Source organism: Marmota monax, unplaced genomic scaffold (genome assembly GCF_021218885.2).
Source record: "Marmota monax isolate L192 unplaced genomic scaffold, Marmota_monax_Labrador192_F-V1.1 WCK01_AAM20220418_F8-fsc00115, whole genome shotgun sequence".
NCBI classification, from domain to species: domain Eukaryota; kingdom Metazoa; phylum Chordata; class Mammalia; order Rodentia; family Sciuridae; genus Marmota; species Marmota monax.
Window position 1 is genome coordinate 2,325,702 of NW_026694419.1, and position 16,106 is coordinate 2,341,807.

The following is a 16,106-nucleotide window of genomic DNA, read 5'->3' on the forward strand; positions in this document are numbered from 1 at the left end:
TACAGGAAAAAAAAAGGGGGGGGGGAGTTGCATTGAGTGACCCAACAGTTCCCTTACAAAGTGTCTGATATGATTTTCATTAGATCAGGACTACATTGTGGATAACTAGGAATAATCATCATCCAACATGATACATTATATTTTGATGGCTCTGGAAAGTAAGCAGTGAGGGGTTAGATATGGGTAAAACCTTGGTGGAAGAGGTTTAGTATTTGTTGGTGAAGATAAATATACGCAAAATCCTGCTAACTTAGGAAGAGAAGGCTACAAAATGATAATTTATTTACTTATAATGGAGAGCGAGATTAGCCCAACTTGGGAATGCATTCGCTGTTTAGGTTGTGGCTGTGGTTGCTGAGGAAAAAAAGCTCTAAAATGCTTTGGGGGAATCTAATTTGAAAGAAACAAATGGATTACATTTTCCTAATTTAGCAGTCAGTTAACTGTGACTCATCCTTCTCTCTCCGCTCATGTGACCAGGATAGTAAATACAATATTGACAAGAAAATCCAGCCCTCGGTCGGCAGATGCCAGCCCTCCTCAGACTGAAGCTGCGGTTGAAATGGGCTTGTTTCCTGTTTTCTTTGCACAAACCAAATTGCAGGGACTGTGCCAGTGTCTATTATTGTGTCCGACGTGAAAAGGGACTGATTGCTAATTTCTAACTTATGAACTGCAAATATTATGGGGAACACTCATGCCTGCTATCCTCTCCTGCTTTTAGACAGGCCTAAGTCGCAGTGAATAAAGATAAATGGGCGCTTATCCTCCTCCGATTCCTCAGATGATCTGCCCACACTTTGGAAAAATCTCATTCAAGGTTCATTTGAGCAGCAAGAACTTTGAGGGAAAGGAGTGCAGGTTAAAATCCCAGCACGGACTCTTAATGGCTGTGTGACTTTGGAAAAGTTACTGAGCTTCCTGTTTCCCAGTTTCCTCATCCATTAATGAAAAGGAAAAAATGTATTTCTTCCACACAATTGTTGAATCTAAATACTAATATTTTAGAAGCATTTTATAAACATTGTCTCTGTTGAAGAATCCCAAGGTGGTACCTACCTCCAGCATGGCTAACATTCCTTGGTGTGAATTGTAACCAGGGTAACAATACAAACACATCCCTATCATTGAAAGGGACAGAATACAAAGACATGCACCCATACAGTAGAAAGCCATCGAGCTCCCTCCACTCCCTATAGAATGGCAAGGGGGGGGGGGTTATTTACTCCTGGAGAAAGCATGGAGTCACTGTGCTTTGAACCAATGTTCTCCTAGGGAAGTTGATATTGCTGCATTGGGGCAATGAGTTGGTAGTGCACATACACAAAGGAAAGCCATCAGTCATATGTTTGGGCCAAATATCAAAGCACACCAGGAAGCCCTTTATACCTTGCTGATGTGGCTCCTGGACTCTTCCATTGTCTAATGAAAAAGAGTTGGTCATGGAGTTGCAATTGACTGAAAGCATCCACAGTCAAATTGGAGATACTTCTTTTCTCTTTTCCTTTCCTCTCTCCTTCTTCCCAAACATCTTTCCTGATAGCCTGTCGTAAAGGTCAACTTCTGGACACTGATGATTTATATTTGGAATTCAAGAGTGTGAAATCTTCATGAATCTTTTAGGAACATGCAAATACCTCCATAACAAGTAACAGCCACACCCTAGTGCTGGAAGGAACATAAAGAGAATCTAATGCAACACCCTTGTTTTTCCAAATTCAAAAATGGAAACCCCACAAGTTTCTGTGATTGGATTAAAGCTACCTTCTGAGATGGTGGCAGAGGAAGGAGATGATCCTAGCTCTTCTCAGATCCAATCAATATCCTTTCTTTCCCTTGCCCATTCAAAACCATCAACAGCTGTGAAGACCCGTGGGAGAAGGAATCATAAACTGGCTTATGACACTAGTTTTCAAACTCAGTGGGCCAGAGAAACTGCTCTTTATCTGATACCCAGATTGCCTCTTTAAGATTTCATTTCAAGAGTATTCTATGACTTAAGATATATGATTTTAGGGCACCCAACAGTGCAGATCACTTGGGTAGCAGTCCTTGCTGAAGAAAATAGAATACATTGCTTTGTGGGTTGTGGCAAAAGGTGGAGAAAGAAATCCAGACCTCTGGGCTCTGGAGAGAGCAAGCTCAGGAAAATTACTGCCATGAGAGGTCCTGTTCAGTGAGGGCTGCCTAAGATCCTTGGGGGTTAGAAGTAGAGGAGACACTAAGAGGAACGGGAATGAAAAGGAGACATGAGATGGCCACAAAAACGTTCTTTATCACATTTACATTGCCAATTCAAATGTATTTCAAACTGGATTATTCGTAATGTACAACAGAAATGCACCCTGTGCTAGTTTATGTTAAAGATAATTTATTAGGGCTGGGGATAAGCTCCATGGTAGAGCACTTGCCTAGTATACATGAGGCTCTGGGTTCAATCATCAATCACACACACACACACACACACACACACACATACACACACACACAGTAATTTTTTATAAAACTACCAGAAGCTCAGAGAATTGGCAGGCATTAAGGCCATTCAAGGGCAAGCTCTCAGGATCCCCAGCAGGAGTTACCCGGCTGGTGGGCTGCATTTCTGTTGGAGGATTCACTGATACCCACCCACCACATCTTCATGTCACTTACCAGTCAGGGCCCCAGAGAAGAACACTGATTGGCCAAACAGATCTCCTGCTCACTTCCTGGCTCTGTAACTTCCCTAGGAGGAGGCGGATGTTGCCCTCCATCAAGACAACAAACTATGAAGAAAAGGCAATTTCCCCAACTGAAATTGGGGCTGCTGTTTGGATGCTGGACAGATAGCAAGTGACAAGCAGTCATTAGAGGCTCCTCCCTAGAGTCTGAAGTGAAGTTTATAGTGTAAGAACACATTGAGAACATGGATAGGCTGACTTGCCAGAGGAGTCTCCTGGGAGAATTCATTCTGAGCAAAAAAGACCCAGGCTCAACAAGGTCAACCAGGGAGCAAGACATCTTAGTGGGTAGACAGGGAAAATGATTCCAGATAAAGGATGGAGTCTGTCGTGTGGTTTTGGGGCCCTGGCCTGGGCCACATGCACTCATATTTGAATTATATGGACAGCAGAGAAGCTGTAAATGAAAGGTGAAAGAGCTTCTTTAATATTTTTAAGAAAACTTGAAAACAATAGCTCTAGGTGTCAGAGTACCAGGGCACTAGGAGCACCATGAGGATATGACAGGTGTGAGTCCTTCTTCCCTATTTTGCCACTGACTGTTGTAGGGACAGACGAGGCAAGGCACCAAAGATAGCAGGAAACAGTTTTATTTGGCTACAGACAGGTTCAGAGGGCACAACTTTTGCTGTACTCAATCAATCCCCCGAACCCCAAGTTCAGGTAGTTTCAGAGTTTTATACCCAGCATGTAAGGGGAGGGGCTTCACAGTCTATAGAAGTTCACATAAAGCAGCTTTTTATTTTACTGTTCTGGGTAAGTTAACCCTTCAAGGACAACTCCTGAGAAGGGGAGAGCTTCTTCTCCTCTTTCTTTCCTCCCCCTGCCAGCTGTTACCATGGAACCCAATTGGTCACTTCTCTTATCTTAGAAATGTAGACATCTCTGTGAAGCCCCAGCTCAAGGCTAGAAGCCTTGTTCACACATTTCTACAAACTACTCTACTGGATACATGTTTGTGAAAAACTAGTAAGGGGTGTCCAGCACCTGGAGTGCTGATTTCTTCCCAGCCAGCGGCCAAGTAAAACAGGGTAACATGAACATTGGAAGTTTATCTACATTGAACTCTTTTGTAGAGACTCGTTTGCTGACAGTCCTAAAATCAGCCATGGTGAAGATTTCTGGAGTTAAGACTTTTCTGTGGAGAAAGGGGGTGCCACTTCCTGACCACTGTATAACAACTCCTTTCACCCACCTCAGTCAGAGGGACCCTGCAGAGTAGGCACAGCTCCCAGCAGGAGATATATGTGAGCCCATGTGGTCTACCCCTCAGTGATCACTGCCTGCCTGTACAAGTGAAAACACAAGTTATTGACTTCCAAGTTGTTGATAATGTGACCTTGACCTTGTTAGAATTCTCAGTCTGATGATGAAAAATCCAGTATGTTCTCCAAAGCAAACCCCTGTGGAGGGATGAAAAGCGGAGACTAACTAAAATGTACCGGGGGCTTCCCTTTGCCCACTAGCTTGAGCGACCTTGAGCAAGTTAGAGAATGCCTTTGACATTCCATTTCCTTGACTACAAAATGGAAACCCTAATTCTATGTGAAAATTAAATGAGATGAAAGGTCAAATTCAGCCTAGCATACAGTAGCACTCAATACACGCATGATAAATATCTAAATAATAATAAAAGTACCTGGAATCAAGTCTACTTACAAAATATTATAAAAATCTTGATATACATATGAGAAAGAAGAAAACCCAAAAGATTAAAGAGAGAAAAATTTAAAAATTCCAAGATCATGTAGGGGATGAAAAGTCATGTCCATCATAAAGGGTCATGGCCAATGCCCCTGCAACAAAAAACAGGTTAATAAGAGAAAAGCCTAATAAATTGATTCAATGATAGATTTATATAACCCAAGAGCCTTCATATTAAATATCCAAAGACCCAAGGCAAATGATTCATTTCGATGGTTAGATTCTATAAACTATAGACATCCATGTAGACATGTGACTGGGCAAAAAAGGTCTTAAACTAATGTATACATAGATTTTGGAAGCCCAGTCCAGCAAGGCTGTCTGTTCAGATTCTGGTTGGCCTCCTGTCTACATTCCTTCCTTCCAGGCATGGAATAGGGAATCTTAAGATCTACAATCAAAGAGGGTCAGAGAATTTGTTTATGGCCAGCTCTTACATAGGGCAGGAAAATTAAAGTAATACTATTAGGGTGGCTGGCTTTGAGGAAGAGGGTTCTGCTTTCTATGATCCATCTGCCTCGGGGAAGAGGAATTCTAGTTTCTGTGGTTTCCCTGGGAGAAGGGATGAGACAGGAGGACAGGAGAAGGTCAAGGAGGAACTGTTTCTGAGGCCTTTGCTTTGGGGTATCATTGTTCTGATCCCCAACAATTACCAAACGGAACCACTGGCATATTTTCAGGTTTTTAAGTAATGAGCGAAGGAGACATTTAGAATCAGACAATTGAAAAGAGAAAAAAAGTTCCAGACGATAGTTAAATTACTAAACATATAACAAATTCAAAATGGAGAACATACAAAAAACATGTCATTTAGGAATACGTGCGGCGGGGGGGGGGGGGGGGGGGTCTGTTATCTTGAACATCTTTGAGATCAGCGAAACAGAGATGCAGCGAGACAGCAGGCTCAAAATCAACGCAACTTCACAAGCAGACTGATATTCAAAGAGGAATGGAGCAGAAGTCTTTGTTAATCATAATAAAGAATTTGCTGTATTCAAATGAAATAACAGCAAAGTGGAAATATGCCAGGGCAATACCAGTTTTCCAAGCAGGAATAAAGGGAACGCTAGGAAATTACAGAGCCTTCATCTCAATGTCTGTAATTTGCAAAATAATGGAAACAATAGCGGGGTAAGTTTGCCAAATGCATTTACAAATGAGTATCATTCCCTTTAATCAAGCTAGAGATAACCAACAAGACTGGATGGAGGATGGGGGTCTTATAAATTTCTTTTTTCTTGATGGGGCTTGTGACACCATTAATAATTACATGTGACTTATTTGACTTTAATGTCCAGATAATTTTACATAGAATTTACTTTCTCATGTGCTCATTAAGGAAGCGAACAAGAGGGAAAGTAAAGCAAAGGAAGAAACAAGGTATTAAGTATTGTCTCAATTAAGCAGACTATGTTGCTATATTTTTTTTTCTTAATGCCAAAATGTGGCATAGAGGTAAAAGGGCATTTAAGAAATCACATAAATTATCATTTTAGGATTGAATCAAAACCACCTAAGGTAAATTATTCCTAAGGATCCCAAGGACAGGTTGTTCTCTGTCCTCTCTCACTGCTCTGCTATTTCACCACTCTTTCTTAGAACACCATTCCTAACTGAACTTTGCTGCGATTTAAGCCTGTTTCCATTGCTAGTCTTTAGCAAAGATATTGAACAGCCTGATCCCTCTCCCCATCACTAGAAAACCTGCATTCAGTTCCCACTGACATAGTCCACAGGCTAAATAATTTTTGCACTGGTTTTATATTAATCAATCTAACTTAAATACTTAGCTTAACAGCAGAAAAGAGTCTTGAGTTTCTAAAAGATAGACAGTCTAGGGAAAATTGGATCAGACCTGGCTTCAGTAGCATGATAGTGAGCAAGGCCCTTCAGCCTTTGGATTTCTGATTGGTCACTGATAATTTATGATTTTCCCAAAGGTTTTCAATGCCCAGTTAGTACCTCCTTGGAAGTTTCATGCCATCAATGTCCATGGCAGATATAAGAACCATTGTCTGCCCTCTGCAGGGCTTCTCTCCTCTCTTGATGCTTCACCCTCCTTCATATTTGAGTCTTTGAGCCACTAAGCTTAAAATTCTTAAGTTTTTCTTTTATACACACACACTCACAAAAAAAAAAAAAAGAAAGAAAAAGAAAAAGAACCTTTTCTATCTCAGATGGAAATGTGCTCATTACTACTACAAATTAGTATCTCCAAGCCTGCTCTGGAATCTGTCCTCTTCTTTTCAATCTACAAACATATTCAAGACTCAACTTCTAAAACCCTCCCCAAACCCAGCATCCCCTTTTCTCTCTGTCTTAAAAAATAAGGGTCAAGATGCAATGACCTTCATTCATAAGTCCACTTCTTCTCATTCAACCCCATAACTGGTCTCCCATTACCAACAATGCAGGGAAATACCTTGACAAAAATTTCCAACTTCCATATCCTTAACTAAGCTTTTCTAGTCTCCCTTTGGCCATGGATACTTTCTCCTTTCAACTTTGCCTCCCTTCTCCTGGCCTATGTGCTTTACCAGTTAATCATGTTACTCAAATGATCCCAATTGACTGTGGTCTGTCTTGGCTTCTCCTGTCTTCTCTGCTCAGGAGATTTGAACTTCTCCCTTGGCTCTGACACCAAAATTCTGGAAGATTTCATATTTGCATTTCAGTTCTTTTCTTCTCCTGCTTAAGACGTGTACCCAACTGAAAAATCCCATTTAAGTGTTCACCTGCCTTAACCTGGAATGATTTCCTTCTCCTCTCTTTCTGACTGTCCCTCTTCCTTTTCTATTCTCTCTCAGTTAGTGACATCACCATTGACCCAGTTTTCCCGTGGCAGAAACCTGGGATTCATTCTGGACTTCTTCCTGTTTTTCACCTGGTGCACCTAACCAGTTAAAGGTACTCTCAAATTATTCCCCAAACCCTTCTTCCATCCAGCTTCTCTTCTTCCTCTTCCATGCCAATCACTTGCCTTAGGTGCTCACTTCTTGTCTGAATTCTCATGAACACTTTCTGCCTGGCCTCTCTACATCTAGCCTGGCCTCCACTCTGCCAGTCTTCCATGCTCCTGCCGCAGAACTTGCTCTAAAACTAACACCTGATCATGGTTTCTCCTCCCATCTGTCTTTCATAGAGCACTCCCCTGTCTGCTTAACTGCTGTCAAGGGGACTCAAAGCCCTTTACAGTCTCACATGGCTGCCTTTCCTTGTGTCTCAGCTTCTCACCTCCAGCAGAACCACCTCATCTTCCAGCAATATCATCCTAAACATAGCATTTACTTTCAGCACCATGTATCTTTGAACCCCAACCCCATTGCCTAGAATATCCCTCAAAGCCCAGATTAGATGCCACCTCTTCCACAAAGACTCCTGAGACTCTGTCCCAGTGTGTGTGTGTGTGTGGGGGGGGGAGTTATTAATCACTTCTCTTTTCTGCCTGTGACTCCTTCACATACTTATTCTATTGACTTAGCATTTCACCCTGTTAATATTTGTTAATATGTCTGCCTTCCCTTCTGAACTCTGAACTTCTTGGGGATAGAGTCCAGGCATTTATCTTTGTATTTCTCTGAAAGGTGCTTGTAATATAGCAAATGAATTGAGTTAAATTGAATTGAAGACAAAAAATATTCTGCAGAGTACTCATGGATATGGAGGGCCGTTGATGTATTTGCCTGCCTCCTGCTTAGTATGTGAGTGATTTGATGTCTGGGACTAGTTTTGTGTGTTTCAAGCACCTATTACAGTGTATAGTACATAGGAGATATATGAGTAAATGTTTGCCAAATAAATAATGGTTTGGATAAGGGTTATAGATTGGTCCCCGTGTGGCCATTTTTTAAATCGGCTTGGTCACTGCATAAGAACATGTTGATGGATAATTACTTATTATTTTTAAAACAGCAACAACATCTGGGAAGTATGGCCAGCCAACACCCTTCTTTGGGAACTGTGATAGTAACTAACTAAACCTATAAGGGTCAGCCCACACAACTAAGCCCCTCCCTCAATTTCAAGTCTCAGCTGATTCAGCAAGGAATCAGTAGGGGCGGGGCATGGGTGGGTGAGGCACAGAGCTCTGGGCTGTCTCTTTGAACTAAAAGATCAGGCAAGGTCCATGCTGGGGTTCAGAGAGCAAAAGGTAATGCAGGCATGTGAAAGAGACAGAGAAAGAACATGTGTGGATAGGAGAAAGGAGAGCAGGAGAAGGAGGGAGGGCTAGAGAAACACAGAGAGCCAGAGGCAGAGAGAGAGAATAGAGGTGGGAGAGGGAGAAGAAACGGGGCAAGGAGAGGGAGAGAGAGAGGGAGAGACAGCGTTCCTTGGGCCAGGTGCCAGTCTTTCTGAAACTTAGCTGTGCTTGCAGACTGCTGGTCTTCTGCACTACCCTGGGTCCTACTGAAGATTTCCTTCCATCTACTTCGGCTCTTATTTATAGAGCAGCCAGTGGTTAGAAAACAAAAAGCACCTCAAATCTAGCAAGTTCACTAGGACTCTTGTATAATCTCTCCACCTGCCATGTTCCCTCTGGCTACAGAGCCTTGGTGTGTGATGTCCCTTCCATATAGAGGAGCCTCACCCACTGGCACCCCAGATCCAATTGCTCTTTTGTAACACGGTGGTAACTTTACTGATAAGATGCATTGTTTGCCTCTCTGCTTAAAAATGTCTTCTGTAGTTTTCCAATAATGCCACTCAAATGCTTAGCACAGTGCCAAACACATAGTACACACTCAATGGCTTGTTGAAGGAAGAAAGGAACAAAGTATCAAAGTCACTGATTATGTTCTTGTTTCAGACTTTCTGATAAATCCCCAAATACCTGCCTTGACTCCTTCTCCCCAGAGATTTGTTCTTTCAGGTTAATGAGCATCTTCTACACCAGGTATGTTGTCACGCACACTTTCAAGCAGGATCAAGTCCTCCCAAAGATCTCTGTGGTGCTCAGAACACTGTACACAAGCAGGTTTAGAAAGCAGAAAGGAAAAAGAATAGCACCAAAGCAAGCTTCTTCAAGCTTACTTATGAGAGAGAGAGACAGAGAAGGGAAAAGGAAAAGGAGAGGTAGATAGAAGGGAAGAAGGGGAAAGGAGAGAAACCATAAGCATTGAAGTTAATTTAAAATTACATAACTAAATTTAAAATCACACCAAAATTAGCATATGCTTCCTTAAGGAGTTTACAATCTCCTTTTCACTAGCATGCCAAAGAGAGTTTATCCTTTTCCTCCCACACACAGATATCAAGTGTGACTTGTTTTTTCATGATGTTCTGGGAATTCTAGTCCAGAGAAGCATCTGTTACTTTCTCCTAACACCACCATGAGCCCTGCAAGTGCACAGCCGGCCACCTCCCCATGAAGCCCAGCCACAGGGTGCTCCACATGAGAGGAAGAATGGGAAAGAAAACAGAGTGTGGGGCTGGGATTGTAGCTCAGTGGTAGAGCACTTACCTAATGTGTGTGAGGCACTGAGTTGTAGCACAGCATAAAAATAATAAATAAGTAAAAGTATTGTGTCCCATCTACAACAACAACAACAACAAAGAACAAAGTGTGTTTTCCCTGCCTCTTTTAATAGGGTTCCAAAGACTCACCCCATTCACTGAGTTGAGTCCCCACCTCCCTCACAAAATGAGATGTGTGAGTGTTTGTGGGAATTTTCACCAATGTAGAAAAATGTTTACATTGCTGTATCTCTTTTCATCTCGGTAGGAGAAAGTAGTACATCCAAAGAAAGCACTAAAATACCCATGTGCCTTCCAATGGGATCAATGAATTCCCTTTTCTCCCTCTGAATATCTTAAAATTTCCCCAACAGTCTTCAAGCTCTTTCCTTCCCAAGGAGAAATACTGTCCCCTCGCCCCCGCCCTGCCTCCTGGGACATCCCCCCATCACCTTTGTTAATGACTTCTCTACTCCATAATGTTGCTTGGATTAGTTCTAATCCACAGTGAGGACCATGGTGACCACTGCCTGGATGATGTTATCCACTCTGTTCCCCAGGTAGTTTATGCTCACTTAATTGGTTTGCAGTTTACCACTTGATATTTACTCATAATGTTAATATTCTTAATTGCGCTCAGGTGTTCATTTGTTTATTCAGAACCCAATGACCTCAAGGAAAAGAACATTTGATTCAGCTCAATTCAAAAAGCATTCACTTCAGTATAGCATTGCCTGAAACATGTGAGGGCATACTGTGCACAGAAAATAGAGTCACTGCTGAGAACACGTTCTAAAGATATAAGACATCATCCCTGCCTTGGACATATTTATAGACACCTAGATCTTGAAGAAACAATTAAATATATATTACATAAACTCATATGAATTGATATATACAAATATTTATATATTCATGTATGTATTTGTATATATTCATATACACAAAGCAGTCCAAGTGATTTTAGTTGATTTGTAAACATATATATGAATGTGTAAAGTGTGCATGTATCTATACAAATAGCTACAAGAAGAGGGAGTTGGAAAACCTTTCCCAGAAGGGCCACATATGAGCTGGGCTCAGATGATAAAGAATTCCTCAAGGGGTGGAGGAAGAAATTCATCCTAGGTAAGTGAAGAATCCCACAAAAGGTAACAGGAGGCATACAAAATGTGAGGTTCTGGGGAGCAGTAGAAGTTGGACATGAGTGAATTTGGGGATATGTTTTAGTGAGAAGCTACAAGATGGGTATTAACAGACAGGCTGGGACAAGTGCCTTTGTTCTTTATCCTACAGGCAATGAGAGCCTTGGAAGGCTTCTCAGCAGAGGGAAAATGGGAAGAATGTATGTTTCAGCAAGATGAAGCACGCAGCATTTGGAGGGCGGTTGGAGTACGTGGTTTGTGGAACTCTAGAACAGTCTCAGGATTGCCAGGGACTAGATGGCTGATAAGCTGAATGTAGGCAGAGACAATGTAGGAAGTGGGAGGTGACTGAGGGGCATCTTAGAGAAGAATGAGCAGAAGAACTGTGGAGTGGGGTCTAGAGCAGTTGACGGGTGGCCCCTTGAAATGGTGCATAGCCTGCTTAGCGACAGAATTCCTTAATCTGGTAGAACCTCTGGTGACTCCGTTTCTGCACCTATTATGCAGGAGTGGCACCATGGTTTTGTGGGATCTGAATCTCAATTAATTTTGAGAGTCCTCTTAGGGAAAAAAATTTCAAAATTGGTTAAAAAATGAGCATACATTTAGAATAAAAAATGAAATCACAAATCTAGAAAATGACACAATAATTTTGTTGTAACTATTACTACCAGACACACTTCTCCAGCATTGTTTCCTTTTTTATTGAAGTCAAGTTATATAACATGAATTTAGCATTTCAAGGTGGATAGCTCAGTGGATTTTAGTACAATTTTTATGCCATGTAGCCTCCACCTCTATTTGCAGAACATTTCCATCACCATGAAAGAAAACTTGTCCTTATAAGCTATCAGTCACTATTCCCCACTTGCTGATCCCCTGAGATCACTAATCTATTTTATGTCTCTGAATTTGCCTATTCTGGACGTTTCATATGAATGGTTACCATGTAATATTTGGCCTTTGTGTCTGGTTTCTTTCACATAACATAATATTCTCAAGGTTCATCTATGTTTTATCTCTAACACTACTTCATTTCTTAAAAAAAAAATTGTATTGAGGTGAAATTTGCATAACATAAAAATTATCCATTTAAAATGAACAACTCGGGGCTGGGATTGTGGCTCAGGGGTAGAGCGCTCGCCTAGCATGCATGGGGCCCTGGGTTCGATCCTCAGCACCGCATAAAAATAAATGAATGAAATAAAGGTATTGTGTCCAACTACAACTAAAAAAATAAATATTAAAAAAACTAAAATAAAATGAACAATTCCATGGCATTTAGTATATTCTCAATACTATGCAATCACCACCTCCATCAAACTTCAGAATATTTTTATCACACTAAAATGACATTACACAGTTATTCCCAATTTTTCCCTTTCTCAGTTCCTGGTAACCACCATTCTACTCTCTGTATGGATTAATCCTGGATATTTCACATAAATGGAATCATACAAGATGTGACATTCTATGTTGCACCTCTCTCACTGTCTTGGGGATTCATCCATATTGTAGCATGTATTCATTACTTTTTATGAATGCATAATATTTCATTGTATGAATATACCACACTGTGTTTATCCATGCATCTGATGATAGCCATTTAGGGATTTTCTGCCTTTTAGCTACAGTGAAGAATACTTCTGTGAACATGTAGGTACATCAATATTTTGAATACTTGATTTCAAATCCTTTGGGTGTATTCCTAGGAGAAGAATTGCTGGTCCTAATATAATTCTGTATTATACATTTTGAGGAATTACCAAACTGTGGTTCACAGTTTCACATTCCTACCTGAATACGCAAAGGCAGTAATTTCTCTACATATCCACCCTTGTTTTGTTCCTTTTTTATTATTATTATAGCCATTATAATAAGTACGAAGTGGTATGTCATTATCATTCTACCTTACACTTTCCTAATAGCTAATGATGTTGGACATATTGATATGTACATGTAGCTAATTTGTATTATTGTCAGAAGAAACATCTTTTCAAATCTTTGCCCATTTCTTTTATTATTATATTTTTTTAATTTTTTATTGTTGGTTGTTCAAAACATTACATAGTTCTTGATATATCATATTTCACACTTTGATTCAAGTGGGTTATGAACTCCCATTTTTACCCCATATACAGATTGCAGAATATTATTATTTTTTTAGGTGTAGTTGGACACAGTATTTTTATTTTACTTATTTATTTTTATGTGGTGCTGAGGATTGAACCCAGCACCTCGCACATGCTAAGGAGAGCTCTCTACCACTGAGCCACAACCCTAGCCCCTGCCCATTTCTTTTTTAAAAATTATTTTTTGTTTAGTTGTATATGGACTCAGTGCCTTTATTTGTTTTTAATGTGGTGCTAGGATCAAACTCAGTGCCTCACACTTGCAAGGCAAGTACTCTATCGCTGAGCTACAACTCCAGCCTAATCCCTTGCCCATTTCTAAATTGTCTTTTTGTTGTTGAGTTATATGAGTTCCTTCTCTATTGTGGATATTTGACTCTTAATATATACATGATTCTTGAGATGGTCTTTTTAATTTCTTGGGAGTATACTTTGACATTATCAATTTTTCTACTTCCTGCAGATCATCTGTCTAGTTGTGATAGCCATTATGGAAAGTGAAATATTAAAGTCTCCTAAAATTACTGTTGAGTTGTCTTCTTTCAATCTCTTAGAATTTTTTATCTGTTTTTAGGTGTATGCATGTTTATAATTCTTATGTCTTCTTAATGGACTGACCCACCCCCACACACACACACATTATTATTATAATTATAATTATTATTATTATTATTATCATTATCATTATCATTATCATATCATGTCCTTTTTTGTCTCCAGTAACACCTTTTTTCATTCAAATCTGTTTGGCTTTATGTAGCCACTGAAACTTTCTTCTGTTACCATTTGTGTGGAATATCTTTTCTCATTCATTTATTTGCAACATGTTTGTAACTTTAAATCTAAATGAGTCTTTCAAGTTGCATATAATTGGATTGTGTTTTTAAATCAATTTTGCCAGTTAGTAAGAGAGTTTATTCCACTTAAATTTAGTGTAATACATTTTGTAATTTATTTTCTGTGTGTCTTATACCTTTTTTATTCTTTTATTTCTCCATTATTTCCTATGTTAAATAGACATTTTCTATCATACATATAAATTTGTTTGTCATTTTCTTTATTATATTTTTAGTTATTTTCCTAGTGGTTGCCCTGTCAATTTAATTCGCCTCAATTTATAATAATTTAACTAAGATTAATATCAATTTAATATCAGCATGTCAAATCTTTGCTTCTACATAGTTCCATTGTCTCCTCTCCCCCACAAGTACGTAGTTGTTACAAATTATATCTTTACATATTATAGGTCTGTCAGCACAGATTTATAAATATTGCTTTATATCATCTTTAAGTCAGAAAAAAAGAAGTTATGAAACAAAAAATCTATATTTACACTATCTTTTATTTTACTCCTATGTTTACTTTACCAGAGATATTTATTTATTTTTTGCATGGCTTTTAGTTACTATCTAGTGTCTTTCTGTTTTGTTTTGTTTCAGTCTGAAGAACTTTAGCATTTGTTCAAGAATAGGTTCGCTAGCAATAAATTGAGTTTTTGTTTATCTGGAAATACCTTAATTTTTCTTTACTTTCAAAAGATACTTTTGCCAGATATAGAATTATTGGTTGACTGGTTGACTATTTTCCTTTAACCACTTTGAACTTATCCCACTGCCTTTTGATCTCCATGTTTTTTTAATGAGAAATCAGCTGTTAATCTTGCTGAAGCTTTTCTCAAGGAAGTGGGTCATTTTTCACTTGCTCTCTTTGCAGAACTTGATGATAATATCTCATTGTGGATCTCTCTGAGTTTGTCCTACTTGGAGTTCATTGTGATTCTTGGATGTGTAGGTAATGTTTTTTATCAATACTAATTTTCTGCCATACTTTTTTCATTTTTTCCCTTTTCTCACTTTCTTTTCTTCTGAGATTAGCATGTTTATACTAAAATGCCCCATGGTTCTCTAAGGCTCTATTAATTTTTTGCTTCACTGTTTTTTCTTTTGCTTCTAAGACTGCATAATCTTAAATTGACCTATCTTTAAGACCCTGATTCTTTTATCTGTTCAAATCTAACTGTGGAGCTTCTCTGGTGATTTTTTTAAAATTTCAGTTATTATCTTTTTTTTCCACTCCAGAATTTCTTCTAAAAATAAGACATTATCTTTTTATTGATAGTCTCTACTTGGAAAGACATCATTCTGATACTTCTCGGTTTTTTTAGATATGATTTCCTTTAGCTTATTGAACTTATTTCAAATAGTTTATTTAAGCATCATTCTCTAGTAAGTTCAATGTCTGAGTCTCCTCAGGGACAGTTTCTATTAATTTCTTCCACCACTCCCCCACCCATACTTTCTTTTCTTTGCATGTTTCATAATTTTTAATGAAAACAGGACATTTTGAATACTATAATGTGGCAACTCTGGAAATCAAACTCTTTCTCCCTGTGGTTTATTGTTGCTGCCACTCACTTTAGTTATTGTTGTTGGTTAATTTAATGATTTTAGGAACAACTTCGGTAGCATCTGTGTCCTTTGTCATTTGTGGCTTCTGAAGTCTCTATTCTATAAGATCAATAGTCAGATAATAATCAAAGGAAGATTTCCTTAAATGCTTGGAGCTAAAAATCTGAGCAGATTTTTACCAAGAAACTCTGTGTGTGAATTGGGAGCTGCCTTCTACCCTCAGCCAGGCAATTTACAATTCTGCCTTAGCGTTTACTTCCTTCTCATACAGAACCTCAAGGTTAGCCAGAGGTCAGAGCTTAGGGCCTTATCAGGTCATTCCTAAACAAGCATGCCATTTCAGATTCTCAGGAACATGTGTGAACTTTTCAAAGCTTTTATGGAGATCTCATTTCCCAGACTTTCCTCCCAAACTTTTTGGTTCATGCCAATTATTATCTATCCCTTCAGGCAGTATCAACTAAAACATTATCTTATGCTTTTGACAAATGCCTCCCTCCCTCCCAGTAGCTTTTAAGCTGGAACTGTTCCAAATCAAGCGAA